Below are 25,672 nucleotides of genomic sequence, written 5' to 3' on the forward strand. Positions count from 1 at the left end.
CCATACCCAGGAAGGCCACTGAGACTGATCTCAGTCTTCCCTCTCAGGTAAGCAGGGCTAGGTGAACCCATTGGGGCATTTCTTGTGTTCTCAGCCTCTTAGTTTTATTCTGTGTTTCATTTTTCATTCCAAACTTTGTCCTCTATTTTGTCCCCATTCTGCCACCAATTTATTTTCCAAACCCTATTTATGAGGTTTAAAATACCAAATTTTTCTTACTGCATTTCCCAGATCACTATTAATGTGCAGTAATGCAATACAAAAGCTGACAAGGTTTACAGTTGAAGGCTTCTAAGACACAGCTATGGCTTTACCACTTATCCTATAGCCTCAGGGTAAGCTAAGCTTGCCACATTTTATAACTTTAGAAGAAAATACTAATTCTGTAAGTAGTTGTTTACTAAGTGTTTCATCTTCCTCTTTGTCATCCAGCTTTTTTCTTTTTCTCCTGGTGTTCTCAGCCTCTTTTTTTTTTTTTCAGATGGGGAATATCTTCACAGAAGAGTGAACACCCTCTGCCTCACCATTTAGTTACTTCCCACTTCCTTCTCCCTCTTATGCTTTCCCTTTCTAGAGTATTATGCTGGGACTGCATGATTATTCACACCCAAACTTCAAGGCTGTTTTATACTTCATGAGTAAAACCACCTGCAATGGAAAGAGTTGGTTTTGACTTCCTGACTCAGACTGGCCAAGTTGCCATTGAGAAAATTCTTGTAAACTTTTTACCTGCAGGAATCCAAGCCATAAATGGTTTGCAACAGATCTTTGAAATTTAGCAGGAGGAAAACTCCTGGAGGGCAAAGGGGTAAGGTTTTCCATGTCCCATGAAATTCTATTCATGTCTGTCAAAGGGAAAAACTGGGAGAAAAATGTCCTTTTTTCCTCTGGCTTATGTTGGCAGCAGGACTCTGAGAGCCATCCAAGGGGACTGGCCATGGGCATCCTCATCCCTGGCAGTGTCCACAGCATTCATTGTGCTGGGAGCCTGACACTCTGGCTGCAGCTGAAAAGCTGTTGTGAAACTGAAGTTTGGAGAAGCAGAGGCAGAAAAAGACTGCCACACTTTAGAACAGCTCTCTGTGGACCCAGTGCACAGCCTCTCTCTGATCACCCCCTTTATGGGCTCTCCCTTATTTTGAAGAAATTCCAGCCATTCTCCCTTGATGATCACCTGTGTACTGCACAGGGTCCAAATCTCAGCAGAGACTTCTGTGAGTAGCTTGGGGCCTTTTCATTTGGAAGGAAAAAATGCTTCCACAAAGGCAATTTTTTCTCCTTGGGAAAAGGCACTTGTGTGCTAAGTAGGAGACTATTTTAGTGATTGCTGCCCTATTTGCTCTCACTATTGGAACATCAGTGGGGAATATAACAGAAGGGGGAAAGAAGTGGGAGAAGGATCTTGATTTAAGGACAGGAGAGTGACACATAGGTGAGCAAATTGTTGTTTATGCTGTAGTAAAGTGTGGTCCTCAGTGATGCTTTCCCTGGTGTTTTTACATCAGGCCAATATGCTCAGCTTTAGGCTTTTCTTGGCCATAAGTGCTCATCTGGAGACAAGACTTGCCCTCAATTTTCTCTCAGCTCCAGGTGTACAGCATCATCAAACACAGCTCTCTGCTCCTTCACTAATGTAAAATATGTTATCATAGAAGCAGAGGAAAACCAAGGATCATGGAAATATGTAAACACTTTCTAAAGAGCTGCAAATACCTGTTCTAACCTCATGTTATGCATGATGACTCCTAATCAGAAGCTCTGTCTGATGCTGGTGATGTCCTTAGCACAAGGAATAAAAAAGAATCTAGCAGAACTAAGTTCTCAGGATTATATTTTTACAGTAACTTTAGAAGGACAAACCTCTAAGAATAATTAATTTTTCTGTGAGGAAAATAGCCAGAAGTAACCCATATTGCTGACAGTCCACCCAAACCTCTATCCTGTAAGAGGCACAGGGACAGAGAAACACCTCTAAGGCCAGCCCAGAGCAGAAATGCACACAGAAGAATGGTGTCCTTCCCATGCTGTCACCCTCAGATCCCTCACTCTCCCTTGCTGTTTCTGTTCTCTCTGAGGATTTTCCAGTGCCGTGGTGTCCATTTTGTGCTCCACACCCACAGACTTTGGCTGTGCCTGTGCTCAGTCATTACAGATGTCAGTGAAGGGCACCTCTTAGACTGGAAACTTGAGTTCAGTCATAATAATTGATTATTTCCAACAAGGACCAGACAGGACCAAGGGTTTTCTCCTTTCAGAAGACAGGAGATGCTGTCTAAAAATCTTTTAAGTAGTTATTTGCAGTAATTGTCAGATCAGTGGGTAAATCCTACCATAAGTGGACAAGCTGTGACTCACCGTACTAAGAGGTTTACATGGGGTTGTGTTGTCCTTCCTTTGGTGCCTTTGGTTGGAAGTATGAAGTTAATCAGAGAGCAGATGTGGCCCAGAGTAGCTGTACCTGTGCAGAATCATGTCAGCTCAAGGATGTGAAGGGCACAAAGACCAGGAATGAATTATGGACAGGGAAGGGCCCTTGGTTGGCCTCTGCTGGGCAGATACAGCCAGTGCCCAGCTGGTCAGGTAAACCAAGATTTTGACAAGCAGTGGTCAATTCTCTTTTCTCATCCTGTAGGTTTCTATCAAAGAATCATATAAAAATAATTTCATTCACTTTAGGCCTCAATGGTCTCCATCTCAGCTAATTGTCTGGATTTCCTTTACAGACAGCCAACAGATAGAGACATTTCTGAGGCATAATCACTCTGGATATGCTGGGGAGGCAGTAAGGAGCTCCAGCAAGTTTCCTTTAAAATAAAATAGAGATTTTTTTCTTTTGATCTTTCAAAGGGGGATGCCTTAAACTCTTCTGTTAATATAGTAATAGATGCCCTAAAAGAAAAGGAGAAGATTACTAGCTTTTAAAAAAGTAATGAGAAAGGTATTTTTTTCCTTGTCTGGCTTTCACAGAAATGAAAAAATGTCTCCTCAATATTTCTGTGTTCTGGAACCAGCAGGCACCACGGAGTTTGATAGGGATCTGTCTGACTTGGAGTGTGAGCTCCTAACAAGAGCAGTGCAATTTGTAGCTTGTTTTTAACAACTGGTTCAAGCCAGAACCTCTTAAAGACAAGGTTCTCAGCAACTTCCCTCTGCATCCTGAAATTAAACATTAACATAATAAGGAAGTTCAGTTCCTAACTTAATCTAACTTAATGAACAAGCACATGTTCAATTAGTCTGAGGTGCTCTGCACTGATTCATGGAGTTGGAAATATCTCCCAGAGTATCAATACTCCTGCTGTCAGATGGCAGCAGGTCTGTTAGCTCCACTTGTGCCACGTCCTGGAACAAATTTATCTCAACCTGTGGTATTTTCTGGGGTCCCCACTGTTGGAAGGAAAGATGAAACTGACTCCATGTTCTTAGAAGGCTAATATGATATGATATTATTATAAAGAATGCTATTCTAAAACTATACTAAAGAATAGAGAAAGGACACAGACAGAAGGCTAAAAGATAATAATGAAAACTCCTGACTCTTTCCAGAGCCTTGACACAGCTGGACCAAGATTGGTCACTAAGTTAAAACAATTCACATGAAACCAATTAAACAATGACCAGTTCGTAAACAATGTCCAAACCACATTCCAAAGCAGCAAAACACAAGAGAAGCATTTAGATAATTATTGTTTTCATTTTTCTCTGAGGCTTCTCAGCTTTCCGGGAGAAGAAATCCTGGCAAAGGGATTTTTCAGAAAAAATATGTCAGTGACAGAGCCTGCTGTGGCTCTTGGCTGTCAGAAATTCTCAGGTGAGATGGCAGTGCTGGGACTTCTCCTTTGGAGAAAGTGTCATGTATTCCTCTGCTTCTGTCCACCTGCTGTGTCAAGGTTATCTCTGGGCACAGGATATTTCCTACAACATCATTGCTGTTTACAGTCATTGCTCCTCATTCCCACAGTTCTTTCTTACAAAATGGTGACAGCTCCTGGTATCCCAGATTATGCTTCCCTTTTACCTTCCCCCACCTCTTATTTTTTCCCATGTATCTGCTGTTTGCAGTGACTTTGAAATGAGTTCCTTCCTAGTAAGCACTCGAGAGCAGGCACTCTTGTTTTCAGTTTTCAGTTGAATAAAATGTAAGCAAGTAACAACTCATGTTACAATGGTGCCACTTATTACCTGCACTAGGTTCAATCAGAATTGTCATCCATTCCTGTGTGTTCTTCAACATTTTCTGCTGGCCTGTGGAGGCTGGGGATGATGGAGGTTATGGTTATATGACTAAACTTATATTTCAGAACAGGATGGTTAAACAGGACCCCGATAGATGTCAGACATTCCTGTATCAGGTATGCCAGGCCTGGCATAAGGGTTCAAATTTGGGATGCCATCTTTCTAGGCTGTTATCTTTTCCAGCAGCACTGTCCCAGGAAAATGAGAATACTCTCAATACACATCTAGGATAAGGGACTGCTGACTGCAGATTTTCCTTTCCAGCCAGGACATGCAAGCTTGTTTCTCCTTTGCATTGGGAACAAGTACTTGCTGTATCTATATGGCAAGTCTTACCACTTCCTTGATGAATTCATTTGTTTAGGATCAGGACAAATCTCTGTACTCTTTTCTTAGCGTTTTCAATCCCTAAATGAATTTCCTTCACTCGTTTTATAATTTTTCAAAGACATCTTTAAAATGATCACTCCAGTGTCTTTAAGCATCCATCTGACATTAAGAGCACCTCCCAATTCTTGATAAAGATTATTAGTAAAGACAGAATAATATACAAGGCCCAGTATGTAAATAGTTTTAATTACTTTTTGTAAAAAACTTGTTTGTAAGAGCAGGTTTGCCAAACAAAGTCTGTATTCTGTGTTTACTTTTTTTTTTTCCTTTTTAATCTGCTTGATTCATGTAAAATCTGTCTCTGGACCTTGAATCAGCTCAGTTTTTAAGTGGATGAGTGTGCCTGCAGCCAGCAAAAGTTTCCTAGGTTTGCATTTAACTTGCAAATCATGTTTCTGTAGCTGAATGTTGTTCTTTAAAGTACTACTTCCCAGGTCCCTGTGGCAGACAGCCAATTTCAGCTAAAACTTATCTCTGGGGAATGAGAGCATGAACCTTTTTAGTTGTGGTGCTGGCAAATATTGACACCCACATGCGACTGAAAGAGAATCACAGAGTCACAGAATGGCTTGGGTTGGAAAGGACCTTCAAAATCATTTCATTCCAGCTCCCCTGCCTTGGGCAGGGACACCTTCCCCTAGCCCAGGTTGCTCAGAACTCCATCCAACCTGGCCTTGAACTCTTCCAGGAATGGGCAGACACAGCTTCCCTGTGCCAGGGCCTCAGCACCATCACTGGAAGAGAGCTTGCACCATTTTCTTTCTTGGAGTGGGTGGAAGAAAACTTTATGTTGAGATGCCTCTCACTCCTTCAGCTTCTCAAGAGCTTTGTCACTGGCAGTGGCACTTGTTTCTTGAGTGCTTTGCTGTGTCCTCTGCTCTGCAGAGTGCCAGGCTTAGAAAGCTGGTTCTGGCAGCTCTGCCAGGCACAAATTTGCATGCAACATTTGTCTCTCCAAGGAATCTTTAAACCCTTTCTTGTCTGTCAGGCTAGGTATACTAATGATAACATCACCCTCCCTCGTGTGATCATTTCCTAAACCATTCTAGAAAATGAGATGGATTAATGAAGACTTATTATTTAAATTGCTCAAGGTACCCAGCTCATTTTTGACTGAACACAGGAGCTTCTGCCATGACTGCTACAACCAGAATGGATGTCTATTGGTCCCTAAGCATCCAGCACATCCCAGTTTTAAGATTATATGCCTTAGTTTAAACCTCATAAACTGAAGCAGCTATGACAAAATTTCTGAGAGTGTGCTCACTGGTTAAGCTGGTTGTACATGAAAGCACAAAGCTGTGCATGGGTTAATTTGCTCCCCTGAAAGCTCACTGATTTCAAATTGCCTCAAGTATCTGTGCTGTCCATTGTAGTCTTCAGTGAAGTTACACCCTTAGTTTTATTTTTGGTCCTGGGCTTTATTCTCTAAGCCTACAGAGCCAGGATGTTTGAGTGATTCATTCCTGTCTGGATCTCTCTGACTGCCATGGCTTAACCTGGCTCTGTGCACCAGCTCTTGGCATTTTCCAGAGCTCTGGAAAGCTGTGGTTCCCTGCCCTGGCTGCTCTACAGCTGCCACTGTCAGCCCACAGTAGCTGTGGCTCAGAAAATGTTCAGGTCTTGCACTTTGAAGTCTCTGGATGTCACTCATAACCAGCCACTCATCTCTGAAACGTTCTCCCCAAATCTGAAAGTGTTTACAGAAATAATTTACTGTGGATAGGCAAAAAAACCTGCTGGCAATTTAATAGTAATTAAAAATTTTCCATTCAACACTTGAGGATTTCCACCTTCAATGCAAAAACATCACAGGTCTCAGGAGCTGTCACCCTCAGCAGACCACAGTGCTGTTCCTCAGCACAGCCTGCTTTCATTGGAATTACATTTGAAATAAAAAGTCAAGGTTTTCAAAAGAACTTCTCATTTTTGTTTACTTGTAAGTTTAACCTCTCACTTCAAATAAGACAAAGCTGGTAACATTTTTTGCCCTGTTTCTTAGACACTGGATTAAGCATTTGCCTGATTTTTTATTTTACCTTTTCCTCTTTATTCTTGATTTTCCATGTTACAAAAATGACACAGTAGCCCTAAATAGAGCAGAAGATTGCTCATGAGACTATCTTAAATTAATCTTATTAAAATAATTGATTAAACTTGGTTCTTGACTAAAAATTAAATCTTTTTTGTTCCTCTTTGTTTGACTCAAGGTCAATTTTAAGCACCTTTGTCATTCTTCGACAGATAGGCACAATGTCCTGGAAAACATTTTGAGGAGAAATAGCACAGAGAAAGAAAGCTTGTTCCCACACAGTTCTAAACCCCTGGGGTCCAATTCTGCAGCACAGTGAAAGATCACATGTGTAATCTGCTCCTTAAACTTGGGACCTCTAATATGTAGGGCCAAGTGTGTGTTTAAGTATCCAAAAACTTTGTGTTGTCTGTTTACCTGAATCAGCCCTCTAGATGGTGATAATTAAATCCAAGTACCCTCTGAAAGCATGCCTGGCTCATTTTCAGCCACTGCAGTAAAGAGACCTTTCTTCAAGGGGGAGATAATGCAGGGGAAATACTAACTGAGGAATCCCCCACCAAATTCAGTATATAGCCTGCCCTGGATAATTTCTTTGCTGCTTCTTCTTTGCTGAATACACCAAACCTTTAGAGTGCACCTTCAGATCATGTAGACTGGACATAAACATGGAGAAATTATTACAATTTTTGTATTTTTTTCTTCTGTCTTCCTAATACACTTGTGGGAGAGATACTCAGTGAAAAGTTATCTTTATAGTATGACAGGCTGTTGCCAGGAACTCAGCACGAATGATCAAACAATTTTACTAATCTGTTTTTAACACAGCATACAGAGGTAAGGAAGAATTGTGTCCTACACAAATATAACACAAAATCAGAATAATATTTTCTGATTCAAGTATCAGCATGTGGAAAAGAAAAAGAAAAAGAAAAAAGAAAAAAAGTTTGCTCTGAAGTCAGCCATTTAGATGTTTTGGCAGAGAGAAAGTCAAAAGTTCTGCTGAAATAAGGAAAGAAATACGTGGAACGTGGAGATCAAAGCCAGCCTACACTGTAGGATAACCAGCTGTCATTGGCTGGTCTCTCTGTGGTGCACTCATTTAAATACCTATGTATTCAAATAGTAATTGTTCTACATTTCTAAAGCTCTCTCTCTTCTATTTGCATATTGGTCTTGCATAATTTTGAATAGGACTAAATTGCTTCACTAATTTTGACTAATATTTTAAATGAAGCTGCCAAAAAGTTACAACCTTAATTTGCCTAATAGATTTGCTTCTATGAACTTTCCTTCAAGCTACTGCCTGAGTAAATATATTAAAAGTTCAAGTGGTGTAATTTATCTCAGACCTTCTGCAGTTAGGGTACTGTGTAATACTTCATGTAGTCAAAAACCAATACAGTGATAAAATGACAATACTGGAGCAAACTGTTCAGATTCTTTAATTATGTTAAATATGTCAAGACCTTGAAACTAATATCTGCAGCATATCAGTGCTTTAATTCTGCTTTTGAGAAGGAAGATTTGACAAAAAATGTTTAAATACTTGATTACAAGACCCACTTAAGGGACAGGAAACAGTGGGGGCTATTGAGACAGAAACCAGAAAAATGAGTGGCATAAAACATTTGTTCTGCAATAATATTTGGTTTCTCATGAGAATTTCCCCCCAGTCCAGCATTAGAATGGTGAAAGTTGAACCCAAATATTTGGCAACTGTGCCCTGCTTGGAAATATTTACAGAAGTCTAATATCTAGCAGGTGGTAAAACTTTCCTACCAAGGATCTCCAAGAATTTTACAAAACATTATTAATCAGGCTTCATAAAAAAATGAAAGCACAGCTTTTCCGGATGTGTCTGCTCCTGGAGGTGGGTGGTTTGAAGCTGTGCCTCTGCTGGTGCTCCCTGTTCCACCCAGAGAGGAAATCCTTGGAAAGCTGTCAGAGTACTCAGGGATGTGCAGAGGAGCAGGACGCTGCTTGCTCTGTGCTCACGTACCCTGGCTTGTGCTGCTCTGATGGAGGCATGGAAGAAACCCCCAGGAATCAGCACTGAGACAAACAGGGATCTGGCAAATCTGTGACCTTGTTAAGCACCACCTGCACTGGAGAAAGGAGAGAGGTGTGGGAAGTTTAGGAAAGTTACTGAAGGTTACACTGCCAGTAGCTGGCAGAGCTGGAGCAAGAATCCAGGGCTGACTCTGAGCCTTGTGCCTGCCTCACCGAGCTGGCTTTTATTCCAGGGAGCTACAGCTCAAATGGGAAATGAGAGACACTGCAAAGGTATTAGACAGCTGAACAGATTGTAAGTGCTCTGGACAATCTTGTGATTACAGCCCTTGTGAGCTTTGCTTAACTGCTGGGTAAATGGGATTAAACAATTATGAATAGGTACGAGGCACCTAAGAGGATATAATGTGGTAGGAACAAACATTTTTTCCATCAAGGAAGATGGAATATTTTCTACAGAAAATAATAATTTAAAAAAATACTTAATTTCTGAAAAATTCTTTGTAGAAACCTGTGAAAAAAAAGCTAGTTGTTGTGGAGGAAAAGAAAGTTGTTATAGAAACAGGGAGAGACGGATACAGAAATGTCAGAAGAAGTGGCAGAATGGCCTGAGGCTGAGTACCAGGACTCGGTGATTAATGTAATTTGCAATCTGTAAAAGAATGGTCAGTGAGGTGGCAACGTTTGCAATACGACAAAATTCTCTGGGATAATTAAAACAAGAGAAGACCAAAGAGCACTACAGAGATAGCTCAGCTAGGTCACTGAGCATCAGATGAAAATTAATGTGGGTATTGCAGTTTGGAAGAATTACCTGAACTGCTGTCAGAGGTCAAAGTTAATGGCAACCAGTAAAAAGAAAAAAATTTGAGTGAAAACATCAGTGCAAACCCTAGGAGGGGCATGGAAGAATTTATGGATTGATATGGAATAAATCCATGGTGTGTTTATTTGGAACCTTTCAATTCTACATATCACATGAAAAGAATGAGTGGCAGAAAAGAAGAGTTTAGAAGCAGCTGGGAGGAGTGACGTGGAAAAATTTCCATATAAAGGATTTCCATATTAGGATTATCTAGATAAGAAGAGAATATGTAGCTGTAGAGTGCACATTAAAAAAGGGAAGATATTTCATGTTCTTGTATTTTTAATTGTGATACAAGAGCAAAAAGATGTTCAAACAATCCAAACATCAAACAAAAAAGATGAAACATCATATTTAACTGAATGGATAATAGGTAGCAATGGATGCAATACTGTACTATACTTCTGAGGCCAGGAGTAGAACCAGATGGAGGAATGTAAAAGATATTTATGTCCCCAATTAGAACATACTAAACAATGCATAGAACTGAAGAGAAAGGATAGTAAAAGAAACCCCTTAAAATAAGGAAATAGAGTGGCTATTTCATCTTTGCATTAAAAAATTGGATTTTGTCTTCCTCATCTGAAGCACCAGGGACTGTCAACAGCTGCTGACATGATCCTAGATGAGCTGGTGCCATTGAGTCTACCCATTTGGAAGTCAAAGGTGCTAATTAGAAGAATGGATATGAGCAATAGAAAAAACCAGCAGACTGAGCCACTTTCATATTTGGGGTAGTCAGATGCTTCATTCTTTTTAACCAGGGAGTTTATTTTCACAAAGGGTACATTAAATTGACTATAATAATTAGTTTAAGCAGTATATTTATACTTAGATGTAGGTTTTTCTGTTTATAAGGAATGCTTTTATGGATATTTTCAGTCTCAGTCAGCAGGAGACAGTCAGTGTATAGGCACAGAGCAGTTCCTTTATCAGGTTGAGGAGCTTGTGACCTATATAGCCCTGCCATCTGCCCATCTCTTATGCCAAGGTAAATCTGCCTCACTAAACTACTTCATAAATAAAGGAAATGCAGCTAAGGCCAATTTATTAATAACCAGAAATCCTCAACTGTCTTATAAACATCAGAACAAGGGTCAGAACAAAGTGGTTTTGCTGTTGCACCATGACCATGGCTGAGGCTATCTGAGCAAACCAGAGGTCAGAAATATTCCCATTTAAAATAAACAATTTGCAGAATAGCAAATAGCCACAGAGACTCCTGTCTCCATCTTTGTTTTCTTCCTGTCTGTTGTAGTGGCTGGGTTTTCCATCCTGCAGAAGAGATCAGAATGTGCCTCAGGTGTATCCCAGCTCATTATCTTGTCCCTTTGTACTGCTGAGTTTGTGTCTTTTCCATTTCCCTAACAGTGTGGGTGTCCACAAACCAAGAAGTCTCATGAGCAGTGTCTTGTCAATTGATCTTAAATTTTGATGGGCTCAATGCAATGTGAAATAAAGGCCATAAATCTCCTGGAAGACAGCTTTCACTTTCTGATGTAATTGGAATGGAGGCAAAAATTAAGCACCACAGATGTGATTTTTTAGCATACATTGCCTTCAGAAAGAGATTCACATGTCATGGGTGCTGGGCAGGCAGAATACATAACTAAGGGGACCTTTGTGGTGACCTGAGTCCTTTTGGTCACATAAAACTCAGCAGCACCTCAGGTTAGTGGCAGAGGTGACTGCCCTGGCTGCCAAGCTGTGAGCCCCCATGTGCCTGGGGCTGCCTCTGGCTGAGTGTAACTGGGTATAAATAACCAAGGGTTTCTTGACCCAGGTGTTACAGAAGCCTTTCTCCCACTCTGCTCTTACTTAAACACCTTATTAAAAGTAGTCACCTTGCCCCCATAAAAGAACTATGTTTCAGCAGAACCTTGAAGAGTTTACATTTTTCTCATAATGAGGAATAGTTTGTTTTTAAAACATGGCTCAATTAGCAAAGAGTTGCATTTAAGTAGCTTGCAATAGCTCTTCAGCCCATACCTATATCCTTTTCTCTTTTTTTTAATTTCTCCTGAAAAACAGCTGGTTCCTGTCTTCTGCTGTATTATCCAGTATGTAGGGACTTCTGCTGAGGGTGTGCCAATGTCACAGCTTCCCAGTCAGGAGCACTCAGCTGACAGCTGCCCCACAGCAGCTGAACTGGGACCCCTTTGCTCTCCTGCCAGAGCGGATCATGCTCCGCTGCTGTGCTCCAAAGGCACTGGAGTTTGCTCAGACTCCACCAGGATGGAGAAAGAAGGAGGTGTTAGGCAGAGGAAAAGACATGGGCATGTGTCTGCTCAGCCATTTGCTGCTCTACAGTGTGAAGTGCACGCCATGAATGAGCTCCACCTCTGCCAAAACACCAGTTAGTATTTCCCCAGCATTCCTGGAGCCATAAAAGTGTCATTCCACACCTCCTCAGGTGTTAAAGCTTACTTAGAAACACCTTCATCCCCTATGGCATGTTATAGCTCTTGCTCCAGAAACCTGAAGTTGATTGGACATAAGGTGGTGAAACCTTATTTTGGGATATTCACAGCTGAACTCCTTAAATTTGAAGGGATTCTGCACTGAGAGCTTGGTCTCTTGTTATAGTTATGCCCAGCCTTTTCTTAGTTCTGTACTTAAAACCAGTACTTACAGTTCTTCGACTAAATTTCGGGTTTTTAGTACTCCTGAGCTCCTTTTGTCCTCTCTTTGGCCCAAAAATGCATAGCTTTGTTCTTTAGTCTTACCTATAAATAAAAACATTTTTCTCTTAATCCTGGTGTCTGTGATACTCTGTCCATATCAATCCTGATAAAGGTACACATTTGAACTTTGAAACTTTTTCTAAAGAATATTCCCATATTTGTCTGTGTGCCTCGTTCTGATTTTTACCTAATTTCTTACATTTTTCTCATACCTCCCTACAATCCCTTCTCCCTCTGTTCAGTTTATCCCACAGCCTGCAGGAGCCTCACTCAGCAGTGTCTGCTTGGCACACTTCACTCCCATTGCCAGGACCTTCTCTTTAATGGGCAGTTCAGGCTTCCAGAATTTCCTATTTTCCCTTTGAGCAATCTTTTCTGAGAAATACCACCCCTTTTAACTCAGCCATTACTGCCTACCAATAGTAGGGCTTTGGGGATTCTTTTTTAAGCTCTACCTTTGTTGCATTTAAACCCCATTGATTTTAATAGCCGAGCCATTAAAGAGTCAGAGAGTGAGAGCTGTAAGAATAATACACAGAATCTTGGCTATAAGGGAGAGTGGTTTCTAACCACCAGAAGCATTGTCAGTGAGACACTGCCTGGGGGCCTGGGACACTCCAGCCCACAGTGTAGGAGTTTTGCCAGGGTGCCAGTGGGGTATGGCAATCACATCCCTACCTGTGGCTGGGTTTGGATGGTTGCTGTGGCTCAGAGCACTGCCTGGCACTGCCAGGGACAAATGTCACCAGCAGGAGGTCACAGCCCACCGTGATTAGGCACTCAGCTGGTGTCAGGGTGTAGTAGGGCCTTTCATCTTCTTCAGGGCCACATTCCTGGGCTGTTCAGTGCCCCCTTGCCTCTGCCTGTCCTCTCTGCTCTCAGGATTGTTTCTCACATGGTGCCACAAAGGCTTTTTTATGACTGAGTGATTAGAAGGTGAGTCTCACCTGCTCTGATTAGATCTGGTTCAGCAGGGTTAAAGCAGCTGCTTTAAAGATTGTCTGGCAGACTGGGGAAGGATCTGTCTGTCTGGGGCTGACTTCAGACAATCCCCTCCCAGAAATCCAGCTGGTTTGATAAGAATTCCCAAGAGTCAGGCCCCGAGTTCCCTGTTTCTGGGTGGGTTGGCTTTCATTCAGCCTGGCTCTTGTCACCCAAACCAAGGGATGTTTCCAACGTGCTGTATGAAATAAATAGGGCAGGAGATCTTTCTCCTTTTTAATGCCTTTATTAAAAATCAGCTCAGGTGGGAGAAATCAACAGGTCACGCTCATGCCACCGCTGCTTCTAGGAGTGGCAGGGAAGAGAAGGAAAAATGCAGCTTTGTCCACTGGTCTGCAGGCAGAGCTGAAGCTTCCAACCTCACAAAAGCACCAGGAGATTCCCCTTTTTTTGGTTTGACATTCGGGGTCCTCTTTCTAGCTGATGTCTTTTGAGGTTAGGGTGAAAGGTGAAAAGGGTCTCAGTGGGCCCTGGGTTCTGTTCCTCATGTCTAGACATCATTCGATCTCTCAATTCCTTGTTGGCTCCTTGTTTTAGGGGTTTTTCCTTCTAGATTTTGTGAGGTGTTTCCACATTTGCATACCAGCCCCGATGTCACCTCCTCCTCACAATCCCAGGTGCCATTTTCCGGGGAGCAGCAGGGTGATACTCGACAAAGGGGGATTTCCAACCATCAACAGCAGGTAATTAATGAAAACTATAAACAACAGGTGATTACGACATGAAATTATTAACAACAAATAGTTAGAACTCCAGCTTGGCAGCAATTGGTTTAACTTGTTAACTCTGCAACCTTTAAAAAAAAGGGACAACTTTTCTACTCATAACACTGTGCACTCAAGAAACCCCTGGCCAGAAGTGCTGTAAGGACTCTGCAGCTCCAAGCTGAGACAAGGTTATAAAAGTGGGGACTGGGGGCTCCAGAAGCCTGCCTGTTGTTCTATGTGTGTCAGATGTGCTGCTTTGTGAGACTCCAGCTCAGCAAATATATCCTGCAACTGAAGGCTGAGCTTCTCTATAGCTTGTGAGTGACCAGCAGCAGCATTTCTGAGCTGGGCACACAGTTAATGACTTTCAGTGAGATTATCAAAGTCCAGTGATTGATAAAAACACCCCAGTTTAGGCTCCCAGGAGTGTACACACTACTCCAAAAGCAAAATGTAGTAAAAACTAACATTTGTCTGTAAAGATTTGGGGACTTAGCCTATAAAGGAAGCAGACCAATTCAACTGAGAATTGCAATTTCTTAAATAATTTCTTTCCATAACTGTATTACAGGTTATTTTATTGGGAGATGCTGTTTACGCAGGAATAAAAGTATGTAATTTCAAATTTCATACCAGGCTATTTAATTTCATAATGAGCAAAGAAAAAAATTGAAATATAGATAGAATAAGTTGTTTGTATCAATGTGAAATGGCAAAATACTCAACCCAATAAAGTCCCCTAAATAAACAGCCATGGATGAAACCCTGTGCTTAAAAGTCAATTGCTTTTTGATGAGGCTGGAAAAAATGTTGTTTTTTCCTCCAGCCTAAGTACTGTCAAAAAGATATTCAAATATACATGCTGGCTGGCTGGCTGGGAGGAGATTGCTACAAGCCTTGCTTATCTGGGTATTTGTGATGTATGTGGTATGACATCATCTCAAAATGTATTGCTGGCAGTAATGGAACTTTGTAGAAGGTATGGAAGTTCCTGATTATATTGTTTAAATTTTTCTGATTTATCCACTCTGCTTGGGGATTCTTTTGTCTAGCAGCCTTGGTGGTGTTTTATCCATCACTGGAGATGTAATGGTGAGCATTGCTAATGGGCAGAGTGAGGCAAGTGCCAGTAGTATTTACAATATATTTACAATATTGGACAAGTTGCAGGTTATCTATTCACTATTAATCTGCCTAATATCCAAGTGCTAAATCAGAAGAGGGCAGTAAAGGAAAATTACATTGGAGATGTAACAATGGGGAAAATATTATTCCCTAAGGAAAAATAGCAGAGGGAGGAAAAAACCTCAAATTCTTTCTTGGCTGGCTTCATCCAGTCTAGGAGTGTTTACTCTTCCCAGGACTTGAAATTAAAAAGAGAATGCTTTAACCTCACAATTCTCATCCCAGAAACAAGAAGTAGGTTTATAGCACATAGAAGCTGATAACTACACAGAGAAAGAAGTGGAGAGCAAGAAAAGTGCATCTAATATTACAGCTTGTTAATTCAGGGATGGGTAGAAGTGGGAACTGAGGGTGGTAGAGATTAAACCAGGGCAAGGAGATGTACATCTATGGACATCAGTGACTGTGTGAGTGCTCTTTCCCAAATATCTTGTGCCTTCCAGGACAATGGATTTTCAGTGCTGTGTTTCCTGGCATTGGTTTGAGATGTCATTGTTAACTTGGCTGGGCACTCTACTGGGTTTGTGTGGCCAGGTTTAGGAAGCTGGGGGGCTACAGGGGTGGTTTCTGTGAGAAGCTTCTGGAAGCTTCCCCCATGTCCAGCAGATCCAATCCCTGACAGCTCCAGGATGGATCCACTGCTGGCTAGGGCTGGGCCAGCTGGAAAAGGTGGTAACACCTCTGGGATCACAAATTTAGGAAGGAAAAAAAAGTTATAGTGCAGATGTAATTGCAGCCAGAGAAGAGCAGGGTGAGAATGTGTGAGAGGAAGAGCCCTGCACACACCAAGGTCAGGACACAGGGAGGGGCAGGAGCTGCTCCAGGGGCTGGAGCTGGGATTGCCCTGCAGCCCTGGTGAGACCCTGGTGGGGCAGCTGTGCCCCTGCAGCCCAGGAGGGCACAGGGGGGCAGAGATCACCTGCAGCCCAGGAGGGCACAGGGGGGCAGAGATCACCTGCAGCCCAGGAGGGCACAGGGGGGCAGAGATCACCTGCAGCCCAGGAGGGCACAGGGGGGCAGAGATCACCTGCAGCCCAGGGAGGAGACCCAGAATGGGCACGGGGATGCTGAGAGGAGGCTGTGACCCCATGGGAGGCCCATGAAGAGAAGAGCCCAGCCTGGAGCAGGTTTCCTGGCAGGACTTGTGACCCTGTGGGGGACCCACATTGGAGCAGGCTGTGCCTGAGGGACTGACCCTGTGGAAGAATAACCCACAGTGAAGCAATTTGTGGAGATCTGTTGTCTGTGGGATGGACTCACATTGCAGAAGCTCATGGAGAGCTGTCTCCCATGGGAGGAATCCCACACTGGAGCAGGGGAAGGACTCCTCTCCCTGAGCAGTGGCAGCAGCAATGTGTGCTGAACTGACCATAACCCCATTCCCCATCTCCCTGTGCCACTGGGGGGAGGAGGGAGAGCTGGGAAAGAGGGAGGGATGGGAGGAAGTTGTGTTTGCAATTTATTTTACTTCTCATTATCCTGAGAGAAGTAATTTATTACTAATAAATTTTATTACTAATAAATTCAATTAATATCCCCAAGCTGAGTCTGTTTTGCCTGTGATGGTTTTTTGTGAGTGATTTCTCCCTCTCCTTAACTCATGAATCTTTCACTGTATTTTCTCTGCCTTTCCACCTGAGGAGGGGAGTGACAGAGTGACTTTGGTGTCTGTCTGGCATCCAGCCAGGGTCAAGCCACCACTGTCTTTTTGGTGCTGAAACCCAGGATCACGAGGATTTTGAAATAAGGATGGTAACTGGGAGAGATAATGGGAAAAACATGGATTGAACAATGTCAGAGAGTAAGAAGATCATAGGGAACTTCTGTTGTAATTGTGGTGAAAGGACAAGGGGTGGTTTTTGTGTAAATTGCCCATTTTGTTCTGTGTTGCATTGATGTTATTTTGGTTTTTATGTGTGGGGAATTTTTTTGTTGGTTTCTTGGTGGGTTTGTTGACATACATGAAGGTTGTGCAATGAATGTGGATTTTAATGATAATTCTTTAAGAAATGATTCACAGAGATGAGAGGTGGAAGGGGAGACACAGGGGGGACAGCAGGGTGACAGGAGAGTCAACCTTCCACAGGTACCCAGACCCCCTGTGGTACAGTGATTTTATTACCTGATTTCACCTGGATGAGGGTGCAGAGAGTCATACCCATCACCTACCAGTCCAAAGAGAAAAATTGACATTGTTTCCCCTCTAGGATATCTATACACATATTAAACTAAATCATGTGAAAAATGATGTGCTTAAAGCACTGTGTCTATTTCAATAGAAACTGATTCGAATTCTAACACTGTTGGTAATTTATTATGAAAAATTAAATTGCAATCTAGACAAGAGGCTTCTTTGCTGAGTTACAAATCATATTAAGAGATAATTTTTACAAAACTAAAATGATAATCATCACTATTATTATTAAAATGGCATTGCTGCATCATAAGCCCTCATAAATGCAGAGCTGTTTGGTTTATGAAAACCTCCATGTAGTTCCCTGTACTCCTGCTCAGAAGGATTTGAAACAGAAAGATTTTAACTTTCTATAGTCAAAGTGCCACTTTTTACCTCTGGAGTTTTTAACAAATGCCAGGTTGGTTGTTTGGGGTTTTGGGTTGGTTTTTTGTTTGTTTGTTTGGGGTTTTTGTCTGGGTTTTTTTGGTTTTGTTTTTGTTTTTTGTTTTGTTTTTGTTTTATTTTGGTGGTGTTGTTTGGTTTTTGGTGTTTGGTTTTTTGAGGTTTTTTTTTTTGTGGGAGGGTTGGGTTTTTTTTTTTTTGGGTGTGTTTTTCTGTTTGTTAGTGGGTTGGATTTTTTGTTTGTTTGTTTTCTTCATGACAGTACTTCTTTCAGCAGCCTAGTGCTGTTCTGGCCCCTGTGCCTTGGGATTTGTCCAGAAGCCATCCTGGTAGGACACAGGACAGATGGGCTTGTTCATTCAGGCAGGACCTGAGCTTGGGTATTCAGGTTTGTGGATCCCAGATCTCCTGAAAGGAAAACAACTCTTAATTAAAGAAATGGAGGCTTTATTCAGGTAACATCACATTCCCATCCTGGCTGCCATTGGTATTGGGGTCCTTGCTTTAATCTCTGAACCTCACACCAGGAGATCAAGTTTACTTCTGTCTCTGAGTTTGTAGACCCACTCTGGATGGTTGCATGCCTGGTCTTATCTCAGGGAAGAAATGGAAGGACCAAACCTTTTCCAGCACAGCTTCCCTCCCCCTGGCACACAGACCCCCCTGGAAGCACAGTCAATAATTATTGCTTTTTGCAGTCGTGTGAGTGTTAGAAAATGGAGCCAAATATTTCTTACCAGTTACTGACCACAGGTAACAAGAGTGCAGGGTGAGGGAAAGAGCAAGATTCAGCCTGACCCTGCACACTCCTGTTCTCATGTAACCAAGGACACCAATATCTCTGTATTTCTCCCTAAAATGGCTGGTGCTTTTGGGCCTGGAACATACATGGCTCTTGCTATCCCTGAATTTTCTATTTACTGAGCATCACTGGAACACCACTGGGAGCATCCTGGCAGTTGGCACTTTTAGGTACCCTAATTGCTTTTAGGAGTTATGGGTTAACTTGTCTCCTTACTCTTATGCCTCATTACTGGACCACACTCCAATGAAAGTCTGCAGTATGTCTCTCCAGGTTGAAAAAAACTAATAGTCCAATTTAAAATCTAGGGAAAACACATGACTGTGTTTTTATTGCTGCCTAAGCAATTCTTTATGTTGTATGAAGTGACAATTATAGGCTGCTCCTGTGAAGAGTTGCCCATATTCACTTGCCCATATCACTGCCTGCAAAGGGCACCAGTGGTGAACCTGAATGTAAAAGACCCATCAAAACCATTTTCACTAACACAAGATTCCCCCAGACTTCTGCTGGAAATTTCAGTTTTCTTCTCTGGCAAGAATTTCTTCCATGTATTGTTAAACTGAGTGTTCTAAAGCTTGTATTGTGTGGTGCTGAATGTTGAAGCTAAATACTGAGTACAATCCAATTTTGTTTTGTAAGTTGCAGTTTAGTGTTTGAAGATGAGTTGCTGTAGCTCATCTGAATAATGGTTTTGTTCTTAAGAGAGCTAACAGCAGTGCTGTCCCAAAGCACCAAATTAGGAAGCAGGAGAGCATGTAGGAGTTTAATTTGTAAGCTTATGATGGGGCACAAAACCAGCTCATCTGTTAGGAACACACAGATAAAAAACAAAACTGGTGGATCTAATAATCGTGTTCAACACTAAAGTGTTTGGGGACTGTAATAGTTGGAAAATTACAGAAATCTCTCTAGGTTTCCCTGAAACCAAAGCTGCTTTGGAGAAGGAAAGTATTTCCTGGTGTATTCTGCCAAAAGGAAAATATTGTAATTTAACAGACAAACTTTCAGAGGCAACTAGTAAGTTAGGTTTATTTTCATTTTTCAGGTAGTAATGATTTTTTTCTGTACTTAGTAGCTCAATAGAAACTAGTTGCAAAAATGTCAAAAAACATTCTTATGCCTTATTGAGGAAAATAAAGATAATTTATATAATTGAGGTTCATTTGGCAAAAAGTACCGAGATTATTGTACCAGATTTTGATTAGCTTCAGTTACCATGTTAGAGTTGAAATTCCTCCTATTCTTCAAGACTGCTCTCCCACATGTAGGATCATGTGTGGCTTCAGCCTTCTGTACTCATCTCTTGCTGAAGTTGCATTTTTTGTTGAAAATTCTCTTTGGAGATTCTTTAGCTGCATGTTTTGTTTGCAAATCCACTTGGTTTAATGGTAGAAGGCTTTGGTCTTGTCATGGCCTCCAAATATCTTCTGGTCATCTTTTAGAAAAGTAGCCTTGAAATCTTGTGCTGTGTTTGTTCATTTCTTAAAATGAGGCTGTATTAATTTTTTCTTTCATGATTCCAGTGTGTGAGCAAACCTTTAAAGAGATGAGAGGGGCCATGTGTGTCCTGAGGCAGTGTGCCTCCAGGAGAGTGGGAATGAGGAATTTCCACTGGTGGAGGAGCAGGTGACCTGTATGAGTTCACATTGCCATATCCCACCTCCTCTTCCTTTCCTTTCTGTTTCTGACTGCAGACCTGTGCTGCTGGTCATCCCTAGAGCCTGTTCCCTACCAGCTCCTGCTCTGATTAGCTGAGAAAAGAGACGCTGAGCCCATCAGATGAACAGACACCTTCTGCCAGTTCTGCTGCCTGCCATGAACTTCTTGTTTCCCCTTGTGTGCAACATCCTTCTTGAAAGATTTGGTGCAGTTTATCCCCATGGAGTTTTGTGGCAAAGTGTCACATGTTCCTGTATGCTAAACATTCTCCAGATGAGAGGAAGAGTTTTTAAATGTGATGCAAGAGTCAAGCATCTCTGAAGTGTGGGAGGTATCAAGGCTCTGTCTGCCCCCAACCTCTGGCTGGCAGCATCTTGTTGCAAGACAAGCAGACTTCTAAATATAGCAGTGGCTAATTGCTTCCTGGATTCAAAAACAATCTTTAACATTGGGAAATTCTCTCATGTTGCTTTACAGCTCTGTCCAGCTGGCAGCACCTTCACTTGAACCACAACGACAGCAGGTAATTGTAACAGAGCAGTCCCTGTCAAAACAAGGAAGATCTACTATGCCACTGGATAATGAAATGGAACAACTCATGCAAGCAATAAAGAAAAAGCACTGCTGGGAAGATGGAAAGTCATACTCAGGCCTTTAAAGACTATAAAAACAGTTCAGGAAAAGAGTGGGCTGTTGAGTGTATCACTGCACAACAGGAGAATTGTGCTACCGAGCAGCATCCGTGGACTCGCTTTGCACCAGGAATTCCTGCTGAGCAACCGTGGTGTTCATTCCCAGCATCATTAGCACTTCCTTCATGGAATCCCTTGGTGGACACTCCCCTATTCCAGTACACTGGCAGTTGCTGACACCAGTCCATGCCAAACAATTTAAGAAATGGTGTAGAAAACAACAATGAAATATATAATGTGTAGTCTTCCTAAATCCTCAGAGTTAAAAGGGAGTTTTTGCTGTTTGCTTTGCATTAGTGTTTTTCAATGCTTTGTGATCTGTCTCTGTTCTTTGAAGTGATGCAAACTTCTACCCTTTTCTGGAATTATTTTATTTTTTTTATGCCTAGCAATGTGAATTCTATCAACAACTATGCCTTGTGTGCAAGTCTGAGTGTGTTTCTTTTCTATTTTACTGACACTGTCCTAGTGCTGGCTTATGTGAAAAAGTAATTAAGGAGCATCCATCCACCTGCTGTACATGAATCATTATTTTCTGTGTAATGCTATTATACTTTTTAATGGTAACTGAAGTCAGTGCTCTTGCTGCACTGTGCTGGGAGGATGCTCAAGTCAGTTTCCAATCAACTCTCAGCTGCTGCTGCTGCAGCTCGGTGGCTCCAGCTGTGAGCACATCTGGGGCTGCCAAGCCCATGCCAGCACAGAGTCAGACCTGCACTGCTGCTCTGCCAGGAGCAATTCCAGCTCCCTCAGCCAGGGCTGCAGTGGGGCTACAACTTCATCTTTCCCCTGCTTCCCCCTGCAGTGGCTTTGTCACCTAATTCAGTGACCAATTCACCTAATTTGTTCATTTGTCACCTCATTCAGTGCTTGTTTATTAGCAGCTGCCTTTCTTTCTCGGACCATGTTTTTCATATGTTTATGCACACTTCTTTTTTCAAAGAACATGCAAAGACCAAGTTCTTGGGTGTTCTAGAAACACCACACATCAGTCATACTGTGTGTATACATGGGTAGGAAGGACTTCCCTTTCACTTCATTACTCTCAGTATCTTTTCCCTCTGGTAAACCACAGTGTTTTTTCTAAAGGACCTTCCAGTGGCAATATCCTTAGGATCACAGCAGGAGCAGATGACTGTGACATTGTGTGAGGGAAGAGGTGAAGGCTGCCCAGTTCTTTGCCCTCTGAGCTGTCTTGGCCCTGCTCCCCCTGGAGTTTCTATTTTTATTTCTGCTCCCAGAACTGAGAAGAAAAACCAAGGGTTGTGTGTCCCTCTTTGCAGTTGCACAATACCACTTCCAATGAGGTCTTCTGAGTGTACTGGATTTTTATCTAAGATTTAGTGTCAGAGGCATTGTATATTATATTATTCACTATGTAATGACAGCAATTTCTTACTATTAATTGCTTTTTCAACTTCATGGTATTCAGGAGTCAGAAAGTACCAAAAGAAAGAAACAAACAAAAAACCAGAAAACCCCCTTATTTTTCTGAGGGCAACAATCTAACTTTTATTTAAAATTTCATTGTATATATATTTGTGTGTGTATACAAATGTATATATATATATATATATATATATATATATATATATTCTCCTGTGTTCAGCTCAGGCAGCCTACATTTATTATTCAGACAGTGTCACCACTAAAATCTTTACAACTTTGCCTTTGAGAGAATATAAGATTACAATACTATTCCTTAAGTGCTTTCTTTCCCTTAACTGAGGGAATGCTTTCCTTTTATTAATTACCTGGAAAAGCATTTATATAGATTTTAAATGCTGACAACTATAATGTTTACAATGTCAGCCTATGATTAATTGCACTTTGGCAGTGTGTATAGAATGGATACCAGCTATAGTCAATAATATTACTCTTTGAGGCACGTTTCACAAAAATAATTGCTTTTTATATTTGTGTTTTGGTCTAATGAAATGAACAATCTCAAAGCATAGGACAAGGTCAAACAAAGCATCTTCAGCTGCATCTGGGAGACACCATTGGAGAAAATAATTTATATTGCTTCAGACTCCTTGGCTGAGAGAGGATCTGTCTGTCCCTTACTCTCTTCATTCCATAGCCCTGCTCCCTTTCTCCACTGTCTCTTGCCCTGCTGACCTGTGTTATGTGGCTGTGTTGGGTGCAGTAAGAAAGTTGATATTTGCATTTATTTGTATATGTACAAATGATAAATTGTACAAAGGGTGTTGATACTTGCCATCACTTGGAATTTTTAGTTCTCCTCCTGGTAGCTGTTCTCAGATGACACAAGAATATGGTTTAAAGGTATAATTTTTCTTCTTCTTTCTCTAGCACTGCCTGTAATTCAATAAAGCTAGGAGTTTGTTTTATTTAGTGTCAAAAAGCGCTTTATTTTAAAATGAGTCCAACTTAGACTTTGAGAAGTCTCCAATGGCAACTCCCTGGAGCAGAAGCACATTTTGAAGAATGTTTGCAGAGTATTGGGCCCGTAGCTGTGTGCCCTCAGCACTCAGAGATTAAATGCCTGCATGGCCTTTTGGTTGCTGTAGCATTATTGATGTGGAATGTGGTGCAAAAACCCGTCAGAAATGTGCAGTGCAAAGGTTGCTGGAAAAACGCTGCTTTCTTCTTGTGCAGCCTGTGTATTTGCTTAGAGGTGCTTTTGCAGGTATCTTTTAATGAGAAGAAAACACAACAATTAGATGAACCAGTTGTCTGTCAAGCTGGCAGTATGGACAGTCAAAAATTAATATAATTTAGATACAGGCTATAAATGCCTGGCAACAGTGAGTTTAGATTGACAGCGTGCATTAATTTGCCTGCAGTCTTTTCTGTGCAAGTTCCTTCTGCATCATATCTGAGATTGACACCGTGTAACCTTTCTGCTGGTTGCAACAGTCAATATCCTCCTGTTAAAATCAAGAATTCCCAAAGAAAAAAAGAAAAAAAAAAGAAAAAAAAAGCAGGAAAGAAGGCTTTGGATGCACAGGAATTTATTTCTACCTGTCAAAAAGACTTCATGGAAAGTATTTCATAGGCAGCAAAAAAATGTCACAAATCAGTCCCATCATCCTCACTGTGGAAGCAGCCAGTGAGCAGCCTCAGTGAGCAGTGGGAAGGAAGGGGGAAGGAAAAGGGGACAGACACCAGGAGCAGGCTGCAGTGGCACTGCCATGTGCAGCTTTGCTCTGCTTGCCTGCTTCATGCCCCTAAAGTGAAGGACTCCAGTTCAGCCCCTTGCTGGGTCTGCAGCCTGGTGTGATTTTCTTGGGAATGCACAAGGATCAGGTGCTGTGAGGGCTCTCCCTTCAGGGTGCAAGTGACAAACCATGAAGTGTTCTCCCTACCCTCCACAAGGCACCAGGAGCTGACATTCTGGAATGAGTCTACGCTCAGGAATGCACTTTTCCAGTCAAACTGCTGAATGAATATGCTCTGGCTGATGCACCCTCCAGGTTCACACACAAAACACAAGTGATTGTTTCAGACAGGGAAAGAAAAGAAAAAAAGAAGGAGAAACAATCAAAATGAAAAGTTAAAAAGAAAGCTTGCAAAAAGATGGAACTAAATATGTGTCAGGGAACTTCAGACTGGACATTAGGAGAGGGTGGCTGGTCACAGGAACAGGCTCCCCAGGGAAATAATTGTGGCACCAAGCCGTCCAGAGCATCAGAGTACAAGGAGCATCTGGACAGCATCCTTAGTCATATGGTTTAGTTGTAGACAGTTCTGAAAGGAGCAGGGAGAATTGCTTGGTGATTCTTATGGGCCCCTTCCAACCTGAGACATTCTGTGGTTGTGTGAAATGTGAGCTCTGGTGCAGAATCAATGATCCAGCACAGTCTGGTCCATTTTCTGAATACAGAACTACCAGGTCCTCTCTGGTTTCACTCATTTATGTGAGATATGGATGAATACATTGACAGAGGTGAGGAGAAATCACAACCTCATTCTCCTGCATGTGTTAATATTTGTATTGCCATCCATTTGTACCTTACTCTTTCCAATGCTGGAATAGCCACTTAGGCCCTCTGCCATTGGTTTTGATCTGTAGTTATTGTTTATAACTATATATCTTCACATGAACTTGCAAACATATTGTTTGCCTTTGCCTTTTTTTATAAATAAAACATTTTTAGAAACATTTACAGGGAAAAAAAGGTGCTGTGAATATCAAAGCAAATTCCTGATTTTCAATCCAGACTTAACACTTGGAAGTACACTTCAGCATTGTTCTCCCAAGTCAAACTAATATTTTTAATAGAATATCTTTGCTAAATATCTGAAAAAGATACATTTGTGAATCACTGAATTGCTGGGCAAGATATGGAGGTGAAAGGAAATAAAGTACTGTTTGATGGAGGGAAATTAAAAAAACCCCAAACAATGGAAGTGCCTTGGTTGTAGCTTCTACTCATGTCACAAACAATGCTGGATTGATAGAGTTGGCTGCTGTTTTAAAAAAGACAGAGGGCAAAAAAATCTGTTTTCAGTTGTACCAACAACCCCAATCAGCCTAGGCCTGTCTTGATCAAGTCACAGGAGGGAAATTCCCTTTCATTCCAATGTTTCCAAAGAACTGAGAACCTCTGAGCAGTGAACAGGGACTGTACAGGGGAATTAACGTGGTGCATGCTACATTCTATTCCTTCTGCTCTGAATTGCACTGACACTTTGCAAGTTGTCTCCATTAGTCACTTGGTGTCAAGAGATGTCCACTGCTGACAGCCACTGCCAGGAAGCTGAGCAGATAATACAAACAAGAAATTGTGCCTTCTTACAGTCTGGAGACAAAAAAGGGAGGCTTGGGAGCCGTGTGTTTGGTGAGATGTGAAAACA

The 25,672-nt window shown here is 41.7% G+C and overlaps 1 long non-coding RNA gene across 1 annotated transcript in view; it reads left to right on the top strand.

Moving 5' to 3' along the window:
• Positions 1–23,200, top strand: part of LOC132324042 (uncharacterized) — a 29,765-nt gene extending 6,565 nt beyond the window's left edge. The window contains exon 2 of the long non-coding RNA XR_009485498.1: positions 20,634–23,200. This is a non-coding gene — a long non-coding RNA (uncharacterized LOC132324042). The remainder of the gene's footprint in view (positions 1–20,633) is intronic.
• The last annotated feature ends 2,472 nt before the right edge of the window (positions 23,201–25,672 follow it).

This window comes from Haemorhous mexicanus, chromosome 2 (genome assembly GCF_027477595.1).
Source record: "Haemorhous mexicanus isolate bHaeMex1 chromosome 2, bHaeMex1.pri, whole genome shotgun sequence".
NCBI lineage: Eukaryota > Metazoa > Chordata > Aves > Passeriformes > Fringillidae > Haemorhous > Haemorhous mexicanus.